A 9,546-nucleotide genomic window follows, 5' to 3' on the forward strand; every position below is an offset into this window, starting at 1 on the left:
GAAAATAGTGTAGAAAAATTTGACCACAGCTAGAAAAATAAAACATTTCCTTAAGAAGAAATTATTGTCTATGAACACTCAGAAAGTTGCAGACTGCCACTTGACAAGTGTCATATTACAGGGGTAGTGGGAGAAAATAGCACATAATTTTATTTTTTAAAAAATCCATTTTCTATGACTATTCTATTACAGTTTTCTCTTTCGAAATTTTTTTGTATTATAATCTTTAGTGGTGGTGTTACTTTTGGGCATTTTTTAAAAAATTTAACCCTCCATAGGACATTCAGAATATTTTTGTTTGTTGAACTCAGTCTCTTATCACTATAAAGTCTAATATTTTATTTTGATTTATCTATCTGTTTTAAGAGTGATAAGGATGGACATAAACAAATTTTTTTTTCTTTTTTTTTTTTATTATACTTTAAGTTCTAGGGTACATGTGCATGAAGTTTATATCATGTATAACTCCCCAATGCAATCCCTCCCTCCTCCCCCCTCCCCATGATAGGCCCCAGTGTGTGATGTTCCCCTTCCCGAGTCCAAGTGATCTCATTGTTCAGTTCCCACCTATGAGTGAGAACATGCGGTGTTTGGTTTTCTCTTCTTGTGATAGTTTGCTAAGAATGATGGTTTCCAGCTGCATCCATGTCCCTACAAAGGACACATAAACAAATTTGACCTATGAAGTGTTTTTTTTCTAGTTGCCTACTGCTTAGGTGGTTATGGTAAAATTAATTTTTACAAATAGCTTGTTACAAAGTCATAAAGTAACAAGCATGGATCAAGGGCTATGAAAATCCAAGAATTAACCATGTAATAATGGGAAGAATGGGTGATGCGTTTATAGAAAACAGGAAAGACAAATGATAAATGTAATGTTTCAGGTTGTAAAGTAAGCATTATCAGGTTACTTGGCAATCAACTATGTCCCATTAGGTAAAATCAATAGAACATAGGTTAATTTTGAGCTCTAATAAAAATATTAGTGTTAAAGTATAATTTTGTAGAAGTTAAAAGCAACTCTTATAACAAAAGTAAAATGAACAAGTCAAGGATTTTATTCAACTCATTTCCTAATAAGGGAGCAAATAAGATCTTGAAACTAGTCCAAAGAGCATTTGAGAAGCTAGTTTATACACACACACACACACACACACACACACACACACATACATATATATCTATATAATAAATGAGAGGATTAGATACAAAACTGGTTTAGTATCCTACAGTATAATAATAAACCATAACATTTCAGGTTGTATGTTCCATTGGACAGACATTATTTGCATTTCTACTAGGAAAAAACCATACTTATTAACCCCTACGCCTAGAGCAGTAAAGTAGCTTTGTTGATAGACTCAAATGAAGCCCTCTACGGAAAGAACAGCCATTCATATCTTTTGCCTATTGCTAAATTTTGGATAGTTTCTGTGATGAGTGATAATTTATTGCTCTACTTTCCCTAACTGTAAACATTACATTGGCAACAAATGAATAATAAAGATCACAAACACACCGAAAATTACATGAAGGTAAGGCAGTAATGGAGAAGCTCTGGTATGGGGCTGTTGGAATTATTCTTTCCTATCTCAAATCTTAAGTGTATCTCCAATTCAGAACTGAATTGTGTAAAATGATAAGGTGAATAACTGTGAATAAAAGTGTACTTGCCTTCAGGTAACATCACTAACAATTCTACAAGTAATTTGTGAAAGTATGACTTATTCCTTTTGTCCCCATCTGCCATCTTTAGTGAATACTTTCTCTCCTCTTTTGTAGTATATTACCCTAAAATGGGAAATCAGCTTTTCAAGAGTGCCCCTGAAGATGACAAACTATGGATAGTTTACTTATTTCCATGAGTTCCTTCTACTTGTCATGGGCTACCAACCCTGGTCCTTCTTAACAAAGCCTTCTTCAAATCCTGACCCCTGACAACTTCTAGGAAGGAGAAGCAAGAATGAAAGAAGCCATCTTAATCAAAGATGGGGAGAGGAAACAGGTATGATTAGTGGGGCTCTGCTTTTCCATAAACGTCCTAGAATTTAATAACCTCTGTCTATCCCTTACTTCTGTCTGGCATCCTAAGCTCTGCAGAGCAGGGTAATGGTGAGTTCAGGACCATGGGACTCCCTTTCTGTAGGGAGCCCATTTTCTGAAGAGTCTTAGCAGCGCTGAAGCTCAATGTTCCCTTTGAAGATCTTTACTAAACTCCTGAAGAAGAAATGAGGCAGCATAAGGCAAAATTATAAAGTAGATGAAATGTGGTTTATTGACTTTTCTGTTTTTTGGATTTTTTTCCCTCATGATGTTCTCCAATTTCTTTTACCTCTTTCCAATCTCACCCAGGTGACCAATATCCTCAGTATACATTCTAGGTACGCAGAGATGCCTTTCCCACTTTCCGTCTTCTGACTCACTATTACTTTCCTCTGTTCCAATAATTCAACCCCAATTACCTTTCTATGTCAAACTTCCGTACATTTCCAACACACACAGATATCACAGAGGCATATCAAAGGCCCCAGGGGAAGCTATCACAGCTGGCTTTTAAGTAATAAACAATATAATTAAAATGGTTAATCATTTATTTTGTTCAGAAAGTACCTAGTACCTGCTATGTAGCAGGCATCGTGTAGGTGCTGAGAACATAACAGTAGAAAAAAATATTGGCGGCCATCATGGCATTTATATTTCTGTAGAAGAGATGAATAGTAAACAAGATAAATACACAAATGTAGGGTATGTTAGAAAGTGATAAATGCTGAGAAGAAAAATAAATCAGGGAAAATGATGGATAGGAAAATAGTTTAAGAAGTAAAACTGTGAAGTGGAGGGCAGGGTTGGAATGTTAGGTAGGATGGCTAAGAAAGATGACATTTGAGTACAGGTCTAAAAAGATGAAGGAATAATCTAGGCAGTGTCTTGGGAAAGAGAATTTCAAGCTAAGAGCATCAAGGAGACAGGCTCTGAAGCAGCAGCTTGTCTAGACAAAGCAAAGGTGAAGGAAGTTAGGGGTGGAGTATAAGATCTTGTAGAGGCCTGGTCATCCATTGAAAGACTTTCACATTTCACCCTTAGTGATAGGAAATCATTACAGGATTCTGAGCAGAGAACTAACATGATAAGTATTAATTTTAATTAGGTCTTATCTGAGATGAGATTAGCCTTAAAGAAGCCAATATCAGGAACACAGTCTTCCATTAGAATATTTTTGGATTATCTAGATTAGAAATGATCATGACTAGGACTGGGCAAAGCAGCAGAGGTAATGAGAAGTGGTCAGACTGGAAATTTTGAACAAAGATCTGCCATCAGGATCTGCTTTAGTTATTATGTTGTCTTCGGGTATATAAGCTCCCTGTCTTTCAAGTGCTTGCTTTTTTTCTTCCATTCATTATTTCATCCATTCAATCATTCACTTTTTCATTCTTACGATAAAAGCAATGTGAAAAATCATATATTGATCATTATGTGGGGGTACAAGGAGCTCACTAACTGGGAGTGATGATAATATCTAATAATAACAATTATATTAAGGAGAATAATAATTATAATAGTTAAGATTATCAGGCACTTATATATCAGACACCTTGCTAAGCGCTATGGAGTAGTTATAGGCTAGGTGCTATTATTACTTCTATTTATAGATGATGAACTGGAAGCAAAAGTTGATTAGCTAACTTGCTGTAGGTCATAGCATACATAGGTGCACAACTGGGACTGAGCTGCAGTTTCAGACAAAATGTGCCAAATGAGGGTCAGAATAAAATGCTACGGGGGCCAGAATAGAGACACTCCCATTCAACTGGGAAAATTAGGTACAAGCCTGTGAAAGAAGTTCCTGGAATTCTTCGATTTGGTTGTTGATATCAGTGTTTCATGAATTACAACCTGTTTCTAGGACAGTTATTAAATCTTCTTGGCTTTGGGAAATAGATTTAGGTTGGGGACTATTGTTTGGGTAAATCCAAGTTAGTGTCAACTTTTTATTTGACAGTTTTCATTTTTATTGATTTGTCCATAATGTGAAGTTTTTAGTTACCCATGTGCATCGCAAGACCAGATATAGAATGTGGGCCTTTTTCTTTTCATAGTTCATGATTTGTTATATTATATTGAAAAATTTTCAAATAATATGAAAAAAATGAGAAAAAATGATAATACTACTTGAGGGACTTATTTACAACTTAGATTCACAAAAGTTAATCTAGTTATATAATTTGCCTTATTTAACTTTATTCAAAAATTTATCCAAATTGTAAGTGTGCTCTTGTTATACCCCTAGGATGGCAAGCTGTGATTGTTTTTTCATGCACAAGTAGTTTCTTGGGTAACTAGTGTATCAACTACTTCATAATACATAGCACATTATTATTATAATGTCTTCCAAACAGAATATCAGGGCCAAATATTATTAAAGCTCAATGTCAAATCCTTTCCCAGTAATTGAGCCAAGAATAGGACCTAACAATCCACAATACTGGGCTAAAACCTCCTCTCCTGGACATGACCCCACCATCACCACTGCATCTTGAACACTGTTATTACCTGATGTTTACTAGACCCACAACCTTTGTATTGGTGTTAATAGAAACCATCTACATTACCGAAGTCTTTTGCAATGGAAACTCTTGGCAGAGCAAAAAAGGCAGACTTGGCAGTAATCTTGCAAAATTTTTCCGGCAGGTCTAAACCTTCTAGGTCACAGGGGAGAGGTAAGGTGTTTGGATACTTAGCTGACACTCACCTTTACTGGATACACCAACCAACTTAGCCAAAGAGGATTCCTAGATGTTTTAAAGTTTTGACAGTCTAGGTCCTATCCAGTTATCTTCACTCCCCAGCACGTACGCATGTGCACACACACACATACACGTACATGCTAACATGGGTAATGATTTTTAAGAAGCAAAAGCTAAGCCCCGTTGGAGTCACATGAAAGAAAAATTTCAGATGTGAACATTGTTAGACCCATCTTACGTTACAGCCAAGATTTCAGATCATGCATCTTTTATCAGGAAGGATCTGAGATGTGAAATAGATGTTTGATGGGGCTCTGAGGATGTTGGACAAGGACAACAGTCCACAGTGACTTTATGGAGTGGGTCACTGAAACAGAACACAGAAGGGTTTCAGGGTTAGGCCTTAACTATTATGAAGAAGTTGTAATAGCCTATTGTAGCAGAAACCTCTTATCAGCAAGTACCTAAATGCCAATTTACACAGTAGGGAATTTTAATTAACAGTGACACCTGTCTCTCATTGATGAGATTATTTTTTACTAGTGACCAATAAGAGAAGAATTCAGCTGATTCAACAGACTTAATTTCTAAATATATTGACTATATAATATTCAAATACAACTGCCATATCTGTGGGTCTCATTCTGCCTATAGAATATAAAAGTGATATATTTCATCTGAAAAATAAAGAGATAATGTCTTAATACATTCCTTATTGCTGTCAGCTTTAGAAATTCCCAAGTGTGTTAAAATACATTTTAACTTAATTTTCACCATTAATACATAATAATGATTCCTTCTTTCAATCAGTATATGTTCTGAGGTCAGTATTAAAATCCAGGATGAAATGGCTTATGCTGAATTAAGCTAAATAAATATTTAAAATTGCTTTAAACATGTAGTAAGGACAAAGTTCAGCTATACTATGGAATTGAAATCTTTAATGGACATATTTTGTTTAAAGGTTGTGTACAGGTCATTTGCATACCCATATGCTAAAATTTTTCTTTTTAACTTTTCATAGCTGGATAAAATCAATTTATGATTGCATAGAGCACAGATACTTCTTTTCAATGGAAAATTTAGCAGCAAATATTTAAGGTATGTTCTAAAATTGTATAATTTTAAAGGCTTACTATAATATAAACGCTGTAAGTATGATATGACTGGTCCACCTACTAAGTTGACTGGCATTATATTTTGAAGCATAAAATACAAAAAGTAGTGTGTATATCATATATCAGTAGATGGGGCTAATTAAACTAAAATATTAGAAGCCTATATAAATATATTTGGGCAAGTCATTTTACAAGCTAGGTAATGAGCAAACAGGGAGCCCAGTTCTCTTGTTTCTGCTACACACATATATTATCATTTCATCATGCTCGGTCTCATAGAACGACCTAAAACTAGTCCTTTTAAGATAAGACATCAATCTATAAGCCTAAAATTATTTCAAAATAAAAAGTTTTAAAAGGCAATCCATAAATATGCCTTTCTTCTCTTTTCTGATTAGTAACCACTGGCCCCAGCAGTATATAGGGCACAAATGTTTCAAAAAATGTATAAAATGAAAATGCTTTAAATACACTTTTAATCCAGTACTTCTCCAAGAGTTGTATGAAAACCACTTGCATCAGGATTAAGAGGAGTATGGTTTGTAAGGTAGATTCTGAAGACCTGCTGAATTCTACTGAATTAGAATTTCAGAGTGTAGGACTCTAGATTTTAAATTAGTACCTGTGAGAGTCCAGTACTCAATATATTTGAGAACCATTCGATTGGAGGAATAAGTTGAAGGAACTCTGTTATATACACAGTTCAACCTAAGTATAGTTTTTTTCTGTTAAACGTTATTATTTTTAGCCTAACTTTGATCAGTTCTTTGTACTGCATTATGATTATGTATAAGTATATGAAGATTTTAACAGAATATGAAATTACAGTAGCGTGTAAATGACCAAGACCATTTGTAGTTCCTATATGGTATGAAGACTTTATCTCAGCGTTCTTCTTAATCTCAATGAACAATCTTTTCCACACAATAGTGATTTATCATTCTCTATTCAATAAAGCCTAGAGCCAATACATTTACTGGTCAGTCTGGTAAACTTGAAAAGACTTTCCTATGATCTCAGTCTCACAATTCCAGCACCACACCCTAATGGGTAGAATTGCATTTAAACATGCATATGAATAATAGGGATCATCGTCCCACCAATATTTTGCTCTTATTTCTCAAACAAAGACATAGTTTATCGTGTCATCGGTCACTAGGGAGTAAATATGGCATGCAGAATCAATGAGATTCTAACCATTAGCAATATAGTAATATATAATGAGTCTTCTTTATGGATATTACAAATTATTCTTTAAGAATCCTTAAAATGTTGACCTGCATGCATATCTAAGTTTAATGTCATCTCTCTTCTTGGTCCATATTCCTCCTCATGTTACCAAACGTTTTTTCTCTTTCTCTCTTTTTAAAAAATGGTGGAATGCATTTTTGCATAAATAAAAAATACTTAAGTACTCATGATGTGTTTTTCTCAGCACTTTGCATCTCTGTGACATGGAGTAAAGCCTATTAAGACAACAGAAGCTCTCTCTATTGAAAAGTCAGAACCTAATAAACCCTCTCTGAGAAGGACCTCTTCCCTAATTGAATAGTTGGATAATGGTGTGTGGTTTGTCATACCACTGTCTTTGTTTTCTATAAATGCTAACAATTGTCTTTGCATTTAGGTCAGTATGATGTAATACTCTTTAAAGGCAATGGAACTCATTCAGTGTTAAAATAAGGATAGTGATCAGACATAGAAATAGTTTGTCACATCCTCTTTTTAAGTTAGATTATAAAAACCTGATGAATTAGACCTACTGAATTAGAATTTCAGGGTATAGGGGTCTAGATTTTATTTTATTTTATTTTTTATTTTATTTATTTATTTTTTTTGAGACGGAGTCTCGCTCTGCCCCTCAGGCTGGAGTGCAGTGGCCGGATCTCAGCTCACTGCAAGCTCCGCCTCCTGGGTTTACGCCATTCTCCTGCCCCAGCCTCCCGAGTAGCTGGGACTACAGGCGCCCGCCACCTCGCCCAGCTAGTTTTTTGTATTTTTTAGTAGAGACGGGGTTTCACCGTGTTAGCCAGGGTGGTCTCGATCTCCTGACCTCGTGATCCGCCCGTCTCGGCCTCCCAAAGTGCTGGGATTACAGGCTTGAGTCACCGTGCCCGCCCGGGGTCTAGATTTTAAACTAGTACCCGTGAGAGTCCAGTACTCAATAAAATTTGAGAACTATTAAGTTAAATGAATGAATTGAAGGAACTCTCTTACATTACCGGAGTGTTACTGCAATAATCCGATCAAATCTGAGGGCAGTCATAGTTGAACAGAGATAGTAACAAACAAGAATAATCAGATGAACATGAACTGAAATCATTATACTATAGTAAGTTTTGAAGGAAAAATAGAAAGAACTAAGCATGTTAAGTTAGAAGACAAGACTTAAGTCAAGAGAAAACTAATACCAGTTACTTGGGCTTGCTTAGAAGTGGGATTGAAATTTGGTTAAGTTATAAGGTATGTTTAAACAATGTTACAGGGTTTCAGACAGAAGCTATGTGACTGTCTCTTAGAAATGTGCAGAACTTTCTTGTTTTAAGCCATCAGGTGTGACTAGATGACCCCTCAGTTTATTCCAGCATTCATGTGCTGCTTACTTACAATGAGCCAATCACCCTGCTAGAGGCTGCAAGGAACACAAAGGAGAAAAGACACCATCTGTTTTCTCAACTGTGATAGATGTTAGAAGAAAAGCAAAAAATTCTATGGGGTTTCACCATAGGGATATGTTTAATTGCTAAGGTTCTCTGATTTGTGAGTCCCTTTTGAGATTCATCATGAAGTTATTAGAGTGATATTGAATAGGATTCAAAATCTATCAACTATAATTAACCTGGAAAAGAAAAATCATCTTAGATAGTAGAGGACTTAAGTCAAGTCCTCTAACAAGTATACCATGAGCAGAGACTGGCATGGGTAAATGTGAGAGATTGTAGGATGTTACTAGAAAACAATTTTTTAAGCATCTGCTCAGGATGACTAATATGCCAGCGTGATGCAGGTCTTTCAGGTACACATGTATAAAATCTATATTCACTGACAAAAGCAAACATCAAAATGCAAATACGAGGACATTAAAATTTATCTTAAAATTTAATCTCATTGATCTGTACTTTAACAGCAAACCACATAGATCACATTAAATAGTTTTCTGACTTTCAGCGTAATATAAATTTCAGGTTTCTGGAAATGACATGATATATTTTTGTTGTGTTTTGTACAGTTTTCTTCTCTTTTAGTTTTTTAAGCTCATGACTATCATTTCTGAACAAAGCTTCATGAAATGTTTTTGAACATTGTTGTGGCTTTTACTAAATGGATAGTGCTAACCCATAGCAACCTGACAAGGAGAAAGTTAGAGGAAGACCTACCCCAACCTCACTCTTCTTCTGCCCTCAAATCTCCTATGGACGCCTTCTATTGGCGGAACTCTAGAGAGCTTTTCGATGGCTTCCATGTGTGTCAGTCTACAAGGCACACAATAGAGTGTATGAAGCTAGAGGCAGCTCTAGAGAGTTCAATAAAATAGATCATTGATTATTGTTTGCAAGCCTCCTTTCTATGTATTTGGGGTACAATGATACAGTGAATAGTTTCTGCCCTTCAGGAACTCAGATGAGTAAAGAGGGAAATCCCTAGTGGTTTTGTGAGCATTTTGCTAGAAATAGGCATGG

The sequence above is a fragment of the Trachypithecus francoisi genome, unplaced genomic scaffold (genome assembly GCF_009764315.1).
Source record: "Trachypithecus francoisi isolate TF-2019V2 unplaced genomic scaffold, Tfra_2.0 Lachesis_group4, whole genome shotgun sequence".
Classification (NCBI taxonomy): Eukaryota; Metazoa; Chordata; class Mammalia; order Primates; family Cercopithecidae; genus Trachypithecus; species Trachypithecus francoisi.